The following is a 15,257-nucleotide window of genomic DNA, read 5'->3' as shown; positions in this document are numbered from 1 at the left end:
ACACTGGCTGTTCAAATTCAACAATTAACGCTCAGATGGGTACGTTACAGTGTACACTACGCTAAACCTTACTGATCCTACGAGTCTCACGCCCTAATCACGTTTTTTTTTTTTTTTTTTTTTGGAGAGTGTTAGTAATGAGTCGCATTGGGTGGTTGGGAGCCCTGGGAGCGTGTGCCCAGATGCTCTCAGTTATCCAATGCTCATTGTATTTTATCGTTCACTGCAGAAGATGTGGTTAGGATAAGATTTCTCTTCATAGAGCCCATTGTCCCCAATATCACTCTAACCGTGGGATCGTTCTCTGGTCTTTGCCTTTATGGAAAGTGTCATATCTAATTAATCTAATGAATCTAATGACACCCTAATAATATCTTGAAATCACGAAGATCTCCTAAATATGGACAAATATTTACTTCACAACACCGTGAAAGAAGAGAGGGTCTTGATGTGAACCCCCCTTTCTCCCCATATATCTTCATCCTATTGTACAGTGTTGGTGAGGCATGATGAAGATTCATCACGGCCTTAGGAAAACCTCCTCCAAATGAAATTGAAACCAATTTTGGATCAAATAATCAGAACTGGACGCACCAAATAGAATATGGTTATAATCCGAATCAATAGAACCAGGTGGGACTTGGTTACTTTTCCATTCTAGCAATACGAATCGACCATTAAAACCGAAACCGATCCAAATTTGATTATCAATATATTATAGTATATTAATACACTTAATAGTTAATACTAATATATCATAATATATATTAGTAATATCAATTTTAGATTTTTATAAACTACTGTATTATCGTAAATATATACTATAAATCCAGTACAAGAAGCGAACCGAACCATGTAGGAACTGAAATTGGGAATCGAATAAGAATCGGAACCCACTGGAACTGGACAGGTTTGGCACAATTACTGATTTTCAGAACCAAGGCTAAACTTTGTTCGGTTCTAAATCACAATACTCCTTGGAACTGAACTGAATAGTTGGTTCCTTACCGATTTACACTTTTAACCATGAATATATCTAGATTTGTGTCTCTCTACTACTTCCCTTGGAAAAGTCTGCCATATTCATCATAAAAAAAATTTTCGTTGTTGCCTTGGCTGCAATCCCATGGTGGCAGCCAAGGGAAAGGAATGGATGGATATTTTCAAACCTGCCCATGGGATTCCATTTCCCTGGCTGATATGAGGTTGCATTGCAGCCAAGTTTTGTTCTTCTCATCTTTACTCTTTTATTGGTTGAACCACTAGCTTAAAAACGACAAATGACATACCTAACCCAGTGTCTCATCAAGGTGGACCCACATTTTTCCCCTTCGTTTTAATAGATATGAATCCCCCATTTTTGTTTCACCCAAAAAAAAAAAAAAGACTATACAGTCATTGGAATATAATTTGGAGAAAAAAACAAAACCGGCCAAGTCATTTTCGACCAACTCAGCTGGTTAAACGAGAAACATGTAAAACATGATCAGAAAACCGGTTTAACATTATCCCAGACCCGTCTTTGTTTGGGTCAAGGTTTGAAAAAAACACATGTTATTAACATTATTTTGGGAGAGGATTTCCTAAAAGATCGTGCGACTTTCTGCTAACATAGGGGCCAATGAGTGTAAAGGTGTCAAGCGGTCAAGTCGGGTCAGTTTCGATCGGGCTTAATTGGGCTTGATCAATTTTAAGGGCTACATCGTGAATTCCGATTTAGTTAAACGGGCTTAATTAGTGCAGGCATGGTACGGTTGATAACCGGGTTGGTCAGTCTTGGGCTCTAATCGGGCCTTAATTGGGCCTTAATCGGGCTATAGACCTATTTTAACTTTAAACGGGTTCTTTTAAAAATTGATTTCTTAAATGTGCTCAAGAGAAATACCAATACAATTAGGCAAAAATGGGCATAGCAAATAAAGTTCTCATCGTTAAAATGATTAAGTCAAATATGGGCAAAAATGCTAAGTTACTAAAGTACTCCGGTTTTTAACTCACGAAACTCAAATCAATTAAACAATACATACACAACCCAAGTTTAGCAACTTCAAATCAATTAAACTATGACTGAAAAAGATGAATGTCCTCATAACAATCACCATCATCTCAAATGTACATATCACACAGCCTTAACATTAAATACAAATATGTTTAAACAAAAAATAAATAAAAATACAAGTAGTATTAAAGGGTCGAGCATAAAGGAGTCAGTTCAAATCGGACTTATAAATGTGTCGAGCCGATCAGGCTAGATTGTTGCACCGTTTACTACCTATTTATAGATAAGTTGAACACATTTATTAATCGGGCCAGTCTAGGTCAAATCATAAATGTGTCGGGCTCGATCGAGTCTATTGATACGTGCCTAGAATTGACACACTATGAGAGTATTTGTAAATATTTTCGCTTTTATGAAGGTGGGATGATCATTTTATCATCCTCCATGCGAAGTGTCCCAGACCCGTCAATGTCTGGCCCATGCTTTAAAATAGTGATAATAGCATTTAACACGTGACCTATCTCAGACGGGTCAATGTCTGGCATAGGTTAGAATTCGTGATGATAGTATTTTACACGAGGTATTAAGGTTAGTGGGATGCACCCTCCTTTGAATTGACAAACCAGGCAAAAAACAATATGAATATACCTGTATATGGTTCCATTCCTTAAATTTGGAGCAGATCATGCAGTGTCCCACACCATATCCCCTCCTCAATTCCCCAACATTGATTTATGTATTCATGTTCGTATTCGTATTTATATCCATGTCTGTATTTGTATTTGTATCTATACATACATTTTTTTGTTTTGTAACATATCTATACATACATAAATCAATATAAATACAATATTGATACATATTCAATGGTATAAATATTGTTGGAAGGTAACTTGTATTTTTAGCATAAAATGTTTGGATCCAACCCCATATGGTTGATTCGAATCGTATTAGATATTGGTTGAGACTGATGTGACCACCGATACAGTGATACTATTTCCTAAAAACTTGCTTCCTAACGAAGACATGAAGTATCAATGGAAAGTATGAATGGGCACCGTTTGATAACATTTCTAATATTTTTGTGTCTAGAAACAACACAAATAGTTTTTCACGTTTTTGTTTTTTGAGACAAAAACGAATTTTTTGGTGATTGATAAACTTGTTTCTCGAAACGTTTTTTACAGACATAATGCCACTAAAAAAGCCAATAGTATCATCGAATTCCCAAAATGGAGAGAGTGTTCGGTTGCCTCTTTTTAGGTTTAAATAGTTGAGAGATTTATAGGGCAAAATAGCCTCTCTTTTTTTTTTTATCTCAAATTCATTTCTATAAATGACCAACTTTTTTTGTCAAAGTTGTTTCTAGAATTGTAAATAGGCATAAATCTTGATTTATGTTTCTCGAAACGGGTGAAATAGAACAACTTTATCAAACGCTATTTATACTGTTTTTCTTTTTCTGGGAACAAGAAAACGCAGAAATAGTAGAAACGGAACGTTGTCAAACGGTGCCAGTGTTTTCTAATCTCATCAAATGGGTGATCCTCACTCTCTTATACTTGCCCTATATTTATTCATATTTCCACTCTTGAAAGTCAAATTTTATATAGTTGAATCGAGGTTGTAAAAAAATGACGATTGATAAAAAAAAAAAAGAGAAAATTACACTCCCATCCCCTGTATGTATCAAGTATTACAGTTAAACCCCCTCCGAAGTTTGAAATTACAACTGCACCCTATGCCGTTTACTCTGTTAGTAGTTGATGTAAAATGACCCATTTACCCCCTTCCCCTTTCTTTATAAAACACTCTCTTGGAACCGTTGGAGGGAGAAAGCAATGAGGGTTTTGGCGTTCTTGGAGCTGTCGGAGGGAGAGAGCTGCTTGAGTCTGATTGCCGAGAGAGTTGCCTGACTCCACGCTGATGTCCGATCCCCTTTAATCGATTGAGGTGCTCATATTGTGAAGGTAAAAACACATCTTTTTCCCCCTTCTTCCACTTCTCTTTCCCCCCTTCTTCCACCTCTTTTCCCCCCCCCCCCTTTTCACCCATTTTTGTTCTGAAATTTCTTGGCCTGCACAACAATATTATGATTGTGAATATGCTAATGCATCAATAACTATCAACTAATTTTAATTCCAGTAGCCCAACCACCAATGATTGGTTATAATACCATAATGAACCAACCCAACACTTCCCACATTACTGCTAGTGAAAGATCAAAAAAGGTAGGAGAAGCCACAGACACCAATGAGAATACTGGTTAGATACTTATTGATGGTGTGACAATGGCCATTGTTGGTTAAGACTAGATTAAGGAATTGAAACAAGAAGATAGTCCCAGTAGCCAAATGGCTATTTGTTTTTTTCTCTACTTGTTCTGGCGCGCTAGCCGTTGTATATAGCTAATCGTAGAGCACCCTTGCTTCTATAGGTTGAGATACAAATAGTCTTTATATAGCGGTAGGCCTTTTCTTACTGGGGCGCTCAAGCAAACGACAATCCGAGACCCGGCAAGCAGAGGAGCAAGTGAAGGCGCCCTACCGGGTGCCGCAACGCGTCAGGTTGCTTTGCCCCTAACCGTCATTAGGGTGGTCGTTAGTCCCAGTTGCCAAATGGGTATTTGTTTTTTTCTCTGCTCTTAAACTACTATCCCTTCTGATATTATTGAATCTAACTAAACATTTGAGCCAAATAATGTAAATATGGTAGTGAAAGAACAATTCAGATTTTGGTCTCTTCATGAATTCAAGGCAATGGTCAGGATATGATTGTTCTATAAATCAAGTTGATTCCATAGTGTACATGTTAGTTTATCAGTAATGACTTTCATTGTCTTCTTTCTTTGTTTTTTTTTTTAGGATTGTCAGACTAAATGTCTACCTCAAGTAATTGCAACTCAATAGGAGGTTTCAAGTACAGATCCTTAAAATGCATATATAATTGAAAAGTTGTGATCAGGATATCAAAAACCGCTGACAACCCAAACAAACTTTTTTTATAGTTGTCCAGATTACAATGGATGCAAATACTTCACATGGTATGAACCTATGAATATTAAAACTACTAATCCATTACCCTATCCCACCATTAATGGGCAAGAGTTGGAAGAGGATGTGAGGCGGTTGCGAGAGGAGGTGTGTGTGCTCAGAGATGTGTTACATGGGTTGTAGCAAGAGATGCAGATTGTGAAGATAATGGTGAATGACACAGTGAACTTTGCTAGATCAATGAAAATGTTTTGTAATTTTCTGTTTGTTTTTTTCGTAAGTATTTTTGTATCTGTATTTATCAGGAAAAAAATGTAAAAGTTGGATATTATTAAGGAATGAACTATGATCTGTACTGAATTAGGTTGAGTAATGGAAATTTTGACAGCATTTTGGTAGAATTTTGGCATGGTTTTCATTTCTTAACTATATGATCCATATATATGACCTGTAGATATAACCCCACATCTATAAATATTCTAAATATCCACAAATGTTTCACACATCATTCCACCAAAAAGTCAAACACAGTTCATATACTCCATAATAAGATCAAAAGCCAAAATAGTAGTCCAAGTACTGTCTTAAACATCAAATCCATCAACCAATAAAAAAGTTTTTATTAATAGTACAAACTACGAAGATTAGATCATCTAATCCAATTAAAGTCTTCATTGCACTCTATCTCTCCGTTGTATTCAACTCCCACCCGCAGTCGCCTTCTTCCTCTGTTCCCTTGCTTTCCTTTTGGCTTCCTTAGCTTGCAATTGTGCATTAACCTTGGCTTGTATGCTCAACTCAATGGTCATTGAAGAAGCTTGTGATCTTTTCGTTCTTTGAGAATTGCTTGCATCAGGTGACCTTTAGGCTGCTGAGTTCTCTACATAATAAGTAACAATTAGTCAAATGTAACAAATGGATAAGATCACTAATCATTTTAGAATATTTAAAACTTGAAAATTGAACATTGAAAACCTGGGATGATTTTGTTTTCTGTGTCACTGGAGGTTTTGTACATCTTCTCTTGTTGTGACCTTCCTGGTTGCATCTGCTACACTTGACAACTCTTGATCTTTTTTTCAGCTGGCCAGGTGAGACTTCATCAGTTTCCTTCTTCCTAAGAGAATGTGGTATTCCTGAAAGTCTTATGATTGATGGAGGTTGTACAATACCAATTCTGTGTTCTTCACTTATCTCTTGAAGTCCAGGTAAAGGATGGATAATACCCTCATAAGCTGCCAAATATGTTTTTATGCTATAGTACTCATGGCTGTAACTCTCCAAGTTTTCTCTCTTACTAACAATGCATGCTGCTGTATGCTTATAGGGTAATCCAGAACCTTCCCATTCTCTACAACTACAAGTTTGTTTTTTCAAATCGACCACATGCCTTCCTTCAGTATCTGTGACCTCAAACTCATATACCCCAGCAGCTTGGACCATACATCCTCTTGATTGTGTTTAGATCAAATCCAACAATTTCTTTATTCTTGGTGTGACAATCTCAGTGTATGTGCAACCCTCCTGATATCTTTTATATATTATCTCCATCAACAATTTCCGTATCTCATCAATTACGAGTAAGACAGGCTTGCTCCTAAAAGGTGCAATCCACTGATTGAAACATTCAACCATGTTGTTGGTGACATGGTCGCTTTTGCACAAAAAGTCAAATGCATGTCGAGACCACATCTCAGCTTTAACATTATTCAACCAATCATATGTATCCTTGTTAATTGATTTTATATTTGACATTGCCTTTTCAAATAAGAATGTAGTGGAAGCCATAGTTGCTGACCCAAAATACTTTCTAAGTAGCACACCTGGAAACTTGCTTCTGAAATTTTGGTACATATATCTACTGCAGCATCAATGGTGACAACCTGAAAATATTTCATCGATGGCTTGGTGCAGTCCCTATACATTAGCAAATTAAAAAGACTAAGTACATAAGAAAAAGTAGGTGTGTGTCCTATAGTTAACTCTGTAGGGTAGAGGTAACCCACCTTTTGTCTGTCTGACATAAATGTAGTAGGAAATTTCTCCTCCGCAGTATGAAGACAACTATATAACTGTGACAAAAAGAAAACCCAACTTTTCTTGCATTCAACATCCACAATGCCATATACCATAGGGAACAACCCTTTGTTGCCATCAACAGAGACTGTAGCCAGTAGTACCCCTCCACACATCCCTTTCAGGTGGCAACCATCAAAGACCTATGAATGATCTACAACCTTTCACAAAACCATCAATTTGAAACTAATGAACAATCTGTTAAAGATAGGAGGGTCTGACATTATGACTCTCTGATGGAATTACTGCTTGAATAGACCTCTAGGGTTTCTTTGTAGTACCATCACTCCATAATTAGGTAGCTTTGCGAATGACTTATAATGGCTACCTTTATTGAAGTTAGTTGCATGCTTCTTGACCCTGTACACTGTCATATAAGGGACCTCAACCTAAAAATTTTCCTTGAAATATGAACGGATTGCATTTGGCTCCATATCTGGGAGTGCCTTTAATCCTGAACCAAGGTGTCGGGCAATCCAAGTAGAAGTAATTGTTGTTTTATGGTTGTCCTTGTTGGTAACCCGGCCACGTGGTGGTGGTGACGTGGCCAATTTAGGTGACGTGGATGAAAATGATGATATGGTAGTGTCCAATGTCACCGATGAGATAATAGAGCCGCTTGGTATGCATTGAGTGGTTTAATACATCATTAATAGGTGGTGCAGGTTTCTGGGTCAAAACTGAAAAAATTAGCCTATTTATGCTCGGGGGCATTTTTGGTATTAAAATTGACATTTTTGGAAGATTGGTTCTTCATGAAAAAGATAGATTGTAATTTACCTAGTCCAGTGCATTTGATTTCGTCACATTCTGATATCGTATGAAGAAGTTACGGCATTTGTGGTAGTTGAGGGCAATTACGGCATTGAAGATGATTTTTTTAAAAGAAGTGTTCTCTATGTAACAAAAGGACAAAAATCCAATATTTCCAACGGTTTTGATTTCATCACTTTCCAATTATGTATGAGAAAGTTACGCCATTAGAAAAGTATAGGGGCATTTTTGTCTTTTTACATGGCTGAGTCAGATGATTAAGTCTTCTGGAAAGTCATAGAGCATCCAGTTATGGTTCCAACGCACTTCGTTTCATCTCGATCAGATATCGTATGAAAATGTTATAAGTGTTTCCGTGAAGTTGGTTTGAAAATCCGAACTAGAAAATCAATAGATGCTCTCGATGTTGGGTGGATTTTTTGGATTTTCATTTTGAAATTTCAGGGGCTTTTGTGTAATTTCAAGGTTTTAAAGGTCTGAGTTGATAAGGGGTTTTTGGCATTAAAGTTTATAGAAGCAGGGGCTTATGTGTATATAAGAGAATTAGAGGGATCCTTAATACACGGTTCAGATTGAGCCACGTCGATTAGATTCTGATCTGATGGTTCATACAAGAGCTTGCGTTGAAGATGCTTATCCGAGGCTTCTCATTGGTGGAGTGTATTAGATATGATGGTCTGGCGCTACACCATATTGCATTGACTAGTGTGTGTCGCATGTGCATCATCACCGAAGCTTAGATTCTAATCCCTTAGATCTGGATCAAGTAGATCTTATAGATCCATATCTAATGGTCTATAAATGATTCTCCTTTATGTGTTAAGCCGACATAGATCCGGAATATATGCTGATGTAGCCAATCTGTGGTTGACAACACTTCTGACGATGTCAACGCCTACGTCATGATGACATGATTGAGATTCAAATCTAATGGTTTGGATCTATTGTCTGTTGGTTTAATCGGACGGTTTAGATTATAAGATCTTTTATATGAGATCCACGGTCAAATTTTGCCCATGTTGCAAGCGCCGCCGGTGTAGCCTACGCCACCCCTACGAAGATTCAATTTCAGGCTATCTCATTGCTCCAACTTCAAATGGTCATATCTCCCTCATTTTAACTTGGATTTGGGTGAACCAAATTGTTGCTTCTTTGTTTTTTCAAGCACTACACCATGGAAGAAAGAAAAATGATTTTTGAGTGAAGGAAGGCTATGTTTTTTGTATGATAAGATTCCCTCTTGATAGGTGATCATTGAATGAGATTTATTGCTTGATGGAAGGTGTCTTTACTCCATTAAAGTGGGTTTGAGAAGGTAGTTGAGTGTTTTTGATGTTTCATTGATCAAAAGCCAAGAGAAAAGGGAAAATAAGAGAGGGTTTTTCTATTTGTGCTTCAAAGTGCAAGAAGACAAAGGAGAAGACTTGTGAGATGCCATGACCATGTTGAGCTTACTTGAAGATTCAAGTCTCCTACTCTAGAGGGGAGTTGAGGATTCCAGTGTGTAGAGACTATGCTCTGAGACAACTCTACTAACAACAAACAAAGGCTGTGAGATTTTCTAACTCTATAATTTATATTATATGCATATATGATAATATGTATGTATGTTAGGGTTAATTGTGGATAAATGTTTACATGCTAGGTTAGTTGTGGATGAACTGTAAGCATGCTAGCTAGTTGTGGATGTATTTGCTAGGCAAGGCTTAACTGTAGGGCATTGATATAAGTCCAAATTTATTGTATTATTTATTGAGTGCTTAATGGGTGCTAAGCACTGGGAGTGGGTGCTACACATTGTAGTGGGTGCTAAGCACCGGGAGTGGGTGCTCCCGTGTAGTGGGTGCTACACATTGTACCGGCACTACGAGTGTCATCTCAGCTTCAGCTTGAGAAAATTGGGTGTGGGTGCTTCCGACTGTGGGTGCAGTCAAAAGTAGTGTATTGAGTAGGTACGAAGCCTTTACAAGCACTACTCCAGGGGTGTAGGCAAATTGCCGAACCTCGTAACAATCCTGTGTTGTGGGTGCTTGTTGTTTGTATTTTATATTGAAGTGGGTGGAATGTGGAATGGGTGTGCACACTTGGAAGTGTCTATGAGAGGCTGAGTGTGCATATGACTGTGTGCAAACAGGGACAGGTATATCAGATTTTTCTTGGCCAGGCATCAGATAGGTTTTTGGGGATCGAAATTGGACTCACTGATTCACCCCCCTTTCAGTGACTGTCGGGTTACAACAGTAATATCCTTGTTTCTTTTTTTCCTCGCACAAGAATTTTCATTGCATATAGACTTGATCTGGTATATTACTCCTTCATCTGCTAGAGATGAAGCATGGATCCTCCATGTACACCCCTGTGCTGCTCACAAAACTATCACTATTGACTTCTCATTCTTGGTTCTCAGTAGTTCAAAACCTTATTGAATAGTATAGCCTTTCAGAACAACCCTAAAATGAGTCACATCATCAAACAACATTCCTTTCTCTAGTCTTACCACTTGCCCATGTGAATATGATAGTGTAGAGTAATCATCATCACAATAGTCAGATAATGCTTCAATGTTATCTTGGTATACAACTCTTGTACCATCCATTCCATCATCTTGACCATCAACTTGAGCTTCAACCCCATCACTGTACTCTTCTTCATCATTCATATCACTCTCATCTTCGGACACGAAATTCCAATTAGCATCACTTGAACTTGAAACATCGAATAAGACTTCATCGATATTCTTACTGACTGTGTTACTAACATCATCCACAACATCCCCAACATCAAGTTCACCAACAATACCATGTATGACATTGCCAGTACTCTTACCAACTGCCTTACTGCACATCATTCACATCATTCACATCATTCACATCAGTCATATCATTCACATCATTCCCATCAACAATACTATTAGTTGCATCAATACTAACTGAATCAATCATGTTGCTCCTACTGTTATGTCCACCACTGGTTGAAGCCCTATAGGTACTACCACATCTTCTTATTTGGTGCTTTATCCTATGCCCACCAGATGTCTGAAATTGCTGCACAATACCTCCAAAACCACTTTGACTTTGTAGTACATCAATTCCACTTCTATACTGATCCAGCATCACATCATCACCAAAGCCACTTTGACTTTGATGGACATGCCTACTAGCAGTTTCCCGTTTGACTAGTTCACCCGAAAAATCATTTACCGTGTATAGGTTGCTTGGATTGGAATCCCAGTGAAGATCGTATACATATAAATTTATACATTCAACATTCTGATGCAATACAAACATGTCCAGTGCACTTGCATCTTCATTCACCTTCATCTGCTGGTTGGAAGGAAGTATGCACTTCACTTTAAATGTGATAGTATGTCCTACTAGTACATGTTTGATAATTGTGTTATAAATATCAAACACCATGTCTCGATAACAATACTCATCCGGATCAACTGGGGTAAGTGCAGACATATTCAAGTCGTAATGATAATATATGATAACTCAAATTTCCATTGAATGATGAATGATTTCTGAAAAAAAAAAAACACAAGATGTTACATAAACACAAATACATCAAGGATTTCAATGGAAATTAATCCATACTAAGTCCATACAACCATTCCAAGGATTTGAAACAAAGTCCATCCAACCATTCCAATGATTTGAAGCAAAGTACATACAACCATTCCAAGGATTTAAAACAAGGAACTAAGTACATACAACCATTCCAAAGCGTTAAGAAACTAAGACATATATCTTATAAGCATAGACAAATCCAATAAAGAACAATCATAATATACTATAATATATACCCCATAAGAATGTCAACATTTTGGAATTGTCAAAGTTGTCCTACCAGATGCCTCTTAACAGTTTAAAGTACCAGCAGGTTTCAAGTAATTGCTACATACAAATTAGCATGTAGACATATTAAAAACATATACAAGATTCCTACCCAAGACAAGAAGTTGCATGAATAATTATAGAATACAAGATTCCTGGATACCGTAGTAAAGCACTGCTCAAGTGAAACATTATCAGTGGAGTTAGGCTAGAGACAAGAGGCCTTTGATGAAATTCAGAATGATAGCACATGTAGATAGAGGATACAAGAGCAGAAAAAGAACACAAAGTTAAAATTGAGTTCTTACAATATTTAAATAGCAAAATTCAAACAACTTAGGGTACTAAATCCGAAGGAAACTTTCAACAACAAATTCTTCCTTCAAGTTGTCAAGAGAAGAATAGGCCTACATGCTAATTTGTATGTAACAATTAGCTAAACGCACCAAAAGACCAACAAAAAACTGCAACTTCAACAAAAAAATCTCTGATGAAATGTAGCTTCTGCAAGTGAGAACCTCCCACCTGATCCCAGAACCCAAAAAACCCTTTAAGAAAAAAAGAAAAAAAATGGCAACTACTGCTAAGATCAAAAACCCATAAAATGTCAACGAATCCTAAGCCAAATTTCAAGCCCCCATAAGATATCATTAAATCTACCATTTTCACCACCTGTTTGAGGAAAGAATATTTACCGAAACCATTATATTCAGACATAGAAAATAAGCATGATATATATGTCGATCTAACTAAATTGAAGAACAAATCTGCATAAAACGCTTGAAGAATCACCGTCGAACGCCAAAACTAAGTTCCGACTGTGTTTGATTAAAATTTTCCCGAAACCCTAACTTTCCCATATCTACGATATTATACTAACCTTAGACTCTGATTAATAGCTCCAATCTTCAACAAGATTCATGCTTTCGATCGCGAATGATAAGAACCACCGTCGAACGCTAAAACTTTGGAGATGTTCACCTTCGATTTCAGTTTCAGAAGATCAGGTATGGAGGAGGAAAGAAGAAGCCGAATGAAAAACCATCGTTCTTCTCAAGGAAGAAGACAGTAATGAGTTGGGTGTATTTTGGGGTTTTTGAAATTATTATAAAACACTTAACGTTTCCTCACTCACAGCCAGGGTACGGTTGATAGAATTTATAACATACAGTGGAGGTTAGTGTCATTTCAAACTTTCAGGGGGGTCCTGTAATACTTGAAACATACAGGGGAGGGGAGTGTAATCTCCTAAAAAAAATAATAGATTATAATTAATTTAGGAATAGATATTATACATATTTAAATCGTGATAAAGTCATTCGATAGAGTTGGTATGGATAGTGTAAGCCTTTGAATGATCTGATAAAATGGTGCCAAAAAAAATCCAATAAAGAGGGATGGCATGATTCAGATTGGATGAATTAAAAGAGTGAGATGATTAAGCTTAAAATGACTCTAGGAAATGATGATTAAAGATATGCATATTAGTATTAAGTATGACTTTGAATAGACTTGATTGTAGAAATAACTCTAAGGGTGTAGAAATCCTCTGTGGTGAGCAGCAATGAGGCATCCAACGTTGGGGCGCATGCCGGGGGCCCTCCCAGCCATTGGATGCTCACCGCTCACAGGAAAGGATCCAAACTCAAAGCTAGGTTGAGTTGAAAAAAAAAAATGTTAGTAGTTTTCATGAACAACAATATTTTCCTCGAACAAGGTACTATGTTTTGCCACATGAAAGATTAGATGCACGTGGGTTTTAAATTTCATGAAAATATAACCATATGACCCTCATTCATGTATCAAGTTATAATTACGATTCAAGCCCAAGGGTAAAACACAACACCTTCGGACCAACAGAGATACCCCAAAGTGTTATACAGAGTTGATCGAGTGATAAAATAAAATTAAAAAATACAAGCCTATCATTCATATACAACACACATATGGGTAGGTGATCGGATTCCTCCCTCCCCTCACGGTTAAGGTGGCAATTAGTGAGTTTCGTCAATCTAATCATTAATGTCTAACAAAAATAGTCAGACACTAAATCCACCAATTAACTAATGTTTGTCAAACCCCAAGGAGTTAGCGCAGTTGGCTTGAAGGGGACACGGTACTCCACTTCAAGAAGTGAGGTCCCGTGATCAAACCTTCACCCCTGCGCCTAACTTCTTGGAGCCACTGTACGAGAGTTTCTATCTCGAACTGACCTCATCTGTCTAAAGTCTAAACACTACGTTTAAGAGATGGTTGCATCTAGGTTGTGTAAGTTGTCTTTTACGGCCCAAATCCGCCTTGAACTTGAACTTGGGTTACGATTTTTTATCTTAAGGGTGGTTTAGGGTTGGGTCGGGTCTGGTATGGGTTAAGGCGAAAGCCTAGTTTGACATTGAGTTTAATCTCAGTCTATATAATATAATTTAGGGTTGTCATCCAATCATTTTATTATATGGGTCATTTATTCTTATACCTAGTTTATACGAAATCTTATAACTTCATCAAATACAAAAAATTAGTAATTACTTCCAATATTTGATATACTTTTTTCAATGTGACCTTGACCCCAGCTAGCAAAAATAAGGGCTACTTAGGACCAACCTGATACAACTCGCCCCAATCAGAGTCCGCTGGGGCCTGGTTGTGTTGCAATGAGCTCGGTAAGGTTGGGCCTAGGTTGAGTTAAGTGAACCTTAAAAAATCGCAACCCAATCCAACCTTGCCGAGCTCCTAATTTCTTCTCCTTCTTAAATCTTGCATACCCCTTGACATTCCATGTCCTCCTTGTCCTTGGAAATCATTGAGTGCAGAAATGCAATCCAAATAAAATGATGCATATGAGAACGGGAAAACAATAACAAATAATCACATAACGCACACATATTTATGAAGTTTGGAAAGATTACTTACGTCTTCAATAAGATGAGATACTACTTCAATATCAATGGAGAATAATAGGGTTACAATGCTTGTCTTTACACCTCTCTCAACTTGCTTACAAAAAACTCGCAATAAATATATAGTGAAACCCTATATAAGAAATTATGATATAATTTTACCACATATGGAATTTAAGACATTGTATCCCCAACATCGAGAGCACTTGAAGTAACTAATTCATAAATAAAATAAAGAGCGAGAAGTTTCGGATGATATTATACAATAAATTAAAATATGATGGTTGAAGTGGAAATGTGCTTCCAGAGTCTTGTGCAACTTATTTGTTTCTTTAAAATTTAAAAGAAAATTTTATAAGATAATCATATAATTTGCTAATGTATGATGTAGAATTTACCAAAAAAAAAAAAATGTATGATGCAGAATGTGGATTGAGAGAGAGAGAGTCCAATACCCATCCGATGGAGCCCATTGGGATCCGTGCCATTATGTGCTCTCAATCGTTGGATGTGATTGGCTTTCTCCCGTTAGAGAGGATAAGATTCCACAAAATGTTGGCTAATTAAGAAACATTATAATTGGGTTGATGATATTGAGATGAATGTGTATAATTGAGAATTGATATGAGAGTTTTTTTTGAGGGGGGGGGGTAAATTTTAGAATATATATTTTTTTGTTTGG

Source organism: Macadamia integrifolia, chromosome 10 (genome assembly GCF_013358625.1).
Source record: "Macadamia integrifolia cultivar HAES 741 chromosome 10, SCU_Mint_v3, whole genome shotgun sequence".
In the NCBI taxonomy this organism is placed as follows: domain Eukaryota; kingdom Viridiplantae; phylum Streptophyta; class Magnoliopsida; order Proteales; family Proteaceae; genus Macadamia; species Macadamia integrifolia.
This window is presented reverse-complemented; position numbering follows the sequence as displayed.